The following is a 6,551-nucleotide window of genomic DNA, read 5'->3' as shown; positions in this document are numbered from 1 at the left end:
TAGGGAAAACACCCAGCCCTCTCCGTTTTTTAATGAATTTTTGTGTGAAACCAAACAACAAATGAAGCATGAGAAGCTCATGGTGGTGGTGGTTGGGTTTAAACTCTCACAAGGTTAAAATATTGCTGTGTTTTTCATGAGTGACATATGAATGCCTTGAATGATCATTATTCACCTTTTCCCTTCATGAATCCTTGCATTAACATTTTTGTTTTCATTTTTTTCCTTCAGACTAAAATGACTAGTGTCCTAAAAAAATTTTCCTGGTCTTTTTACCAAACATTTTGCTCAAGAAAAACTTGTTTGTAAACTTTTTAATTTCTAATCATGAAATACAAAACACATACTTGTGTTGGGGTACACATTTGAATATTGCAATTGTGCTTATTAGCATTAAGATCTATTCAAAATCATTGACATTGAAGCAGTATTTTTCCATAAAGAAAGCATTGTAACTGGTAGACCAAAACTATCTAAAATAAAAATGCTTCAATAAGTCATCTTTGCTGCCAGCCTTGTGTGCAGTTGATTAATCTGCTTTTTTATGAGCATCCTATATCAGAGTGCTAGTTTGAGTCTGGGATGTTCCTCTTCTAATGCAGCTCCCTGTAATGCACCTGGGAAGACAGTGAAAGATGGCTCAAGTACTTGGGCCCCTGACATGGAGTTCTTTGCTTCTAGCTTCAGCCTGGCCTAGCCGTGGCTGTTGTAGCCTTTTGGGGAGTGAAAACGGATGGAAGGTCAATCTCTCTTTTTGTCTCTTGCTCTCTATTACTCTCTCTGCCTTTCAAATAAGGAAATGAATAAATAAGTAAACATTTTTTAACAATCATAGAAAATCACCTTTTAAAAAAAGTCACCTTTAATGCATACAGTTGACAAGCAGAAGATAGTTGCAAGATTATTTCTTTTATGCCTTTATTCTTTTTAGTACATATGAATTCATGTGGAAATGGAATTAAAGGATAATGAGTACTTTCCATTATTTTTATGAAGTATCCTGGTAGTAGGAGGCATTGTGTTAGGTAGTTGAGAAAGACCAGTAGACAAGGCACAGACTTTGTTTTCAAGGATAATCAGAATAATGTAATTTTAAATTTGGAACTAATTTTATATATTGTCATTATCCTCATGTATTAGATCTATTCCCTGACACATCTCTGACTTGTGATTAGCACATTGTCTTCTTAAATAATTTTAATAGGAAAGTCACAATCTCCTGGGCAGTCCATTCCGTTGCTAAACATCTCACTCATTAACTTAATACCTATTCCTTTAGTATCTCCTATGTGTTAGAGCCCATGCTAGAACCTAGAGCTACAAATGCCAAACAAGCTAGACATGGAGTTTATCCACAGGAGGCTTTAAGTTAAAAGTGTTACAAATGAATTATCACATAATTACAATACAGAGTAAAGAATGCTATTCTATTTTTATTTTTGTTTTTAAAGATTTATTTATTTGAAATTAATAGTGACAAGGAGAAAGAGGGAGAGTAAGAGGGAGAGAGAGAGAGAATGAGATCTTGTAACTGCTGGTTCACTCCACAAATGGCCACTTTTTTGGGGGTTGGGCCAGGAACTCCATCTGGGTCTCCCATCTGTGTGACAGGCATCCAAGTGTTTGGACCATGATCTGCTTTCCCAGGAGCATTATCAGGGAGTGGGATCAGAAGTGGAGTAGCCAGGACTTTTCAAACCAGAGCTCAGATATGGGATGCGACTGTCACAAGTGATGGCTTAACTTGTTGTGCCACAATGCTGGCCTATTTGGCTTATTTTCTAAATGGACTGTTTTTGGCTTATGTTCTAAATTGACTGTTTTAAACATTTATTATTGAGTATTAAGAATTCTTAATGTATTTTGAGTAGTAGTTGTTTATTGAATATGTATTTAAAGTATATCCTCCCAGTCTATGGTGTATCTTTTCATTCTCTTGACCATGTCTCTTGCAGACCAGAAGTTTTTAATTTGAATGAACTTCAGCTTCTTAATTCTTTCATGGATCATTTTTTTATGTCATATTTGGAAAGTCATTGCCAAATTCAAGTTCTTGATTTTCTCATATGATCTTGTAGGAATTTATAGTTTTGCATTTACATTTAGATTTATGATACATTTTGAGTTAATTTTTTGTGAAAGTTTAAGGTCTGTGTCTAGAATATCTTTCTGAATGTGGGTGCTTGGTTGTTCCAGCAATGTTTGTTGACTCTTTGCTCCATCGTATTGGCTTTGTTCCTTGGCAAAAGATCGGTTGACTGTGTGATTCTGCTTCTGAACTCTCTGGTGTGTTCCACTGATCTATCTTTCTATCCTTTCTCTGTGTTGAATCCTGTAGCTTTATAGTAAACATTAAAGTTGAGTAGCTTCAGTTCTACAACTCAGTTTTACTTTTTATTGTCTTGCTATTCTGAGTCTTTTGCCTCTCTAGAAAATTTTTAGAAATAGTTTGTTAATACCTACAACATGCTGGGTTTCTGACTGAGAGTACATTGAATATAGATCATGATAGCAATGCTGATTTCTTAAGAAAATATAGCCTTACATAGGAGTCTGACAAAAGAATAATCTGTTCATTTATTTAGTTATTGGATTTCTTCCATCAGAACTTTGTTGTTTTCCCTATAAAGATCTATTTTGTTAAGTTTATCCTTGGATATTTCTTTTTAAATTGTAATGTAAGTGGTATTGTGTTCTTAATTTTAAATTTTACTTATTCATTGTTGGTATATAAAAAGTGGCAAATTTTTAGCTTTACCGTTAGGGGTAAGTCCATTGGAACATATGCCAAACTGTACGTCTTCTCTCTCTCTTATTTCCACTCTTATTTTTAACAGGGATCAATTTTCAATTGGAATTAAACACCTAAGAATAATTCTTTGTTAATTAAAGAGTTCAACCAATGATATTAAGTTTAAAAAGAAAATAGTAAAATAAATAATAAAACTGTTTCTTGACAGTCAAGACAAGGGCTATTCAAGTCATTGCTTTTCATAATGTCAGTTTCACGTTTACGTGCTCTGTTAGTTGTCCTTTTAGGTGCTTTTTTTAGTTGTCAAGGATCTGGGAGAACATATGATATTTACCCCTTTGGGACTGGCTTATTTCAGTAAGTATGATGTTTTCCAGATTCCTCCATCTTATTGCAAATGATCAGATTTCATTGTTTGTTTTTCACCACTGTGTAGTATTCCAAAGAGTACATATCCCATAATTTCTTTATCCAGAGTTTTCTGTTGACAGGCATTTAGGTTGATTGCATTTCTTAGCTATTGTGAATTGAGCTGCAATAAACATGGCGATGCAGATAACTCTTTTATTTGCTGATTTCATTTCCCTTGAGTACATTCCAAGGAGTGGGATGGCTGGGTTGTATGGTAAGACCATATTCAGATTTCTGAGGTATCTCCAAACTGTCTTCCATAGTGATTTTACCAGTTTGCATTCCCACAAACAGTGGTTTAGGGTGCCTTTCCCGCCACATCCTCGCCCAAGATTTCTTTGTGAACATTCACAAGTCTTTCTTCTAGCTATTTAGAAATATACAATATGTTATTGTTAACTGTTGTTACCCTAATGAAACCAGAAAGATTATTTTTATAATATTATTTTTACAATAAGGAAAATTATTTAATAAAAGTAAATCTTTCTGAGGTTTAATTTATATATACATTATTTTTAAGCATTCTTTTATTTGAGAAAATTAACTTTGAAGAAGACCCCAAGAATGATACATCTTTTGTGAGCACTTAGACATAACTATAGCTTATGAGCCATAAGAATATCCTCTACTTAATACACTAAAACAAAGTAAATCTTTGAGAACAAGTTCTATTAACTCTCATAATTCAACTCATTGAGGACAGAGGTCCTGCATGAGAAGTTAGTGCGCAGTGACTCCTTTTGTTAATTTAACAATTAACACTCTTATTATGACATCAAGCTGCTTAGGCTATGTATGGAAGCCTTTTGAATCCACTGACTCCTTCTGTGTGTAGACAAGGCCATGAGCAAAGTGGAAGTTCTTTCCTCCCTTTAGAGTAAAGTACATCCTTCTTTGTTGACCACTTCTTTCTGTTGGGGTCTCATCCATCAAGGTCCTTCATGTGGGTCACTGGTTGCCACAGTGTCATGGCTTTCTATGCCAGAAATGTGCTCACGGGCTTTTCAGCCAGACCAGAATGCCTTAAGGACTGATTCTGAGGTCAGAGTGTTATTTAAAGCGATTGTTATTCTATGAGTCTGCTGTATTGACTGCTTCCCATGTTGGAGCATTTACTTTTTTTTAATTGTCTATTTTTTAAAGATTTATTTTATTTATTTGAAAGGTAAAGTTACACTGAGGCAGAGAGAGAGACAGAGAGAGAGAGAGAGAGATAAAGTCTTCTATCTGCTGGTTCGCTACCCAAATGGCCACAAAGGCCAGAGCTGGGCTGATCAGATCTAAGCCAGGAGCCAGGAGCTTCTTCTTGGTCTCCCAAATGGGTACAGGGCCCCAAGGCCTTGGAGCATCTTCTACTGCTTTCCCAGGCTATAGCAGAGAGCTGGATTGGATGAGGAGCAGCCAGGACTAAAACCAGCAACCATATGGGATGCTGGCACTACAGGTGGTGGGTTTACCTGCTATGCCACAGTTCTTTCTCCAATATTTTCTGTTATTATTGTCAAACATTTAGTCCTATTTATATGATCACTTTAACACTTAATCCTACCTTATATGATCACTTTTATCGCTTAATCCTATCCCCATGCTCACTCTAACACTCAAAGTGCTATTTTACCACCCAGCTTAAGGGGTAAGTTTTTAAAGTGTACCCTTAGAACTAAGTCCATATAAATGTATTAAGAACTATACAGTTTTGCAGTTGCAAGCCTCATACGTTTCACAGTGACATCTTTAGGAACATGGTGATTCTTCCCACCATGCTTACCCTCTTTTCTATGCTTCCACCTCCCTACCTCTTCCCTCTCTTATTTATACAGTAGATCTCCTCTTGCCAGCCAGTGGGAGGGTATGATCACACCTGTTGTCATAATCACCCCCTTCCCTCCTCTCTTCCTAGGTGATCACGACTTGGGGTTAGCCCACAGTAGCTACACCCCTCATCCACACTGGAGCATGAACCACACAAAAGTGTGCAGTCTTCAGTGTGAGCATGGAACCCTATGCAGTGATTCCAGGCAGTCAGGGAGCTCTGAACTTCTGACACCAGACAGAGTGATTGCCCAGAGAACCAGGTACACATTACACCTTATTGTGCAGTCACAGGATTCCCACAGTTCCAGGGTTACAGAAGATTCTCTCTCTGCTCCATGAGCCTGCCCTGTCCACGGAGAGAGCTGAGTCATTTCCAGAGCAAGCTTCCTGTGTGTGCTCTACTTTGTCAGTTTGAGCCCTGGAGCCCATGATAGGTTAGGAGAATGGGTGCACCTCAGAATCCTAAGTGCTCGCCCCGCCACATGTCAGCCCTCTCAGACAGACTCAAAATCAGTGGGAAATGTGAATATTTTTCCCTAAAGAAATGTGCTTTTTCCTTCACTGGATTTGGTGGATATCCTGTCCCTGCTAGAGCTCCAGGATGGACTCAAAGTCAGCATGGTCTGCAAAGTTCTTGCTCATGCATTTTCACCAGTGGTGTAGGCTGCCATAGTTTGCCCTCACCTAGCTCTCTCTAGGTGGAGACCCCTCACTGCAGGAGTCATGGATGGTGTCTCTGCTCACTGCTGCACATCTGTTCTTTCCATGATGCTACATGGTGTCCCTCTCCTTTCTGCAGAATTTCTGCTGTAAACTTCTCTCCAGCCCCTCTCTGGGAACACACTCTCTCCATTTTTCTTCATCTATCTTCTCCTTGTCAAAATCAGCATGTCTTTTTTCTATTCAGCCATTTTGGAATCTGAGTTGATTTTTTTATGTGGTAAGAGCTATGGATCTAATTTCATTTTTCTACATGTATATATCCAGGTTTGCAAGCACCATTTGTTGGCAAGGTTATCTTTACACCACTATATATTCTAAGCACTTTTGTGAAAAATCAGTTGGCTATATATATATGTGGATTAATTTCTGGGCCCTCCATTCTGGTCCATTGATCTGTGTATCAATTTTTATGCCAGTATCATGCTGTTTTAGTTATTATAGCCTTATAATATGCTTTGAAGTCAGGTGTGGTGATATCTCCAGATTAATTTTTTTATTCAGGGTGATTTAGCTATTCTGAGTCTTTCGTTATAACATATCATTTTTGGGATTGCTTTTTCTAATTCTGTAAAGAATGTCATTGGTATTTTAATAGGGATTGCCTTGAATCTATAGATTGCTTCAGGTCATATAGACATTTTAATGATATTGCTTCTTCCAAACCATGAGCAGGGAATATCTTTCCATTTTTTGTGTCCTTGATGATTTCTTTCATCAGTGTTTGATAATTTTCATCATAGAACTCTCATTTCTTTGGTTAAGTTTATTCCTAAATATTTGATCTTTTTGTAGCTATTATGAATGAGATTTCTTTTTTGATTTCTCTTTCTATGAGTTCATCATTGCCATA

This window comes from Oryctolagus cuniculus, chromosome 11 (assembly GCF_051225735.1).
Source record: "Oryctolagus cuniculus isolate XC-2025 breed Fujian yellow rabbit chromosome 11, ASM5122573v1, whole genome shotgun sequence".
Lineage (NCBI taxonomy): Eukaryota > Metazoa > Chordata > Mammalia > Lagomorpha > Leporidae > Oryctolagus > Oryctolagus cuniculus.
Note: the sequence above shows the minus strand (reverse complement) of the source record.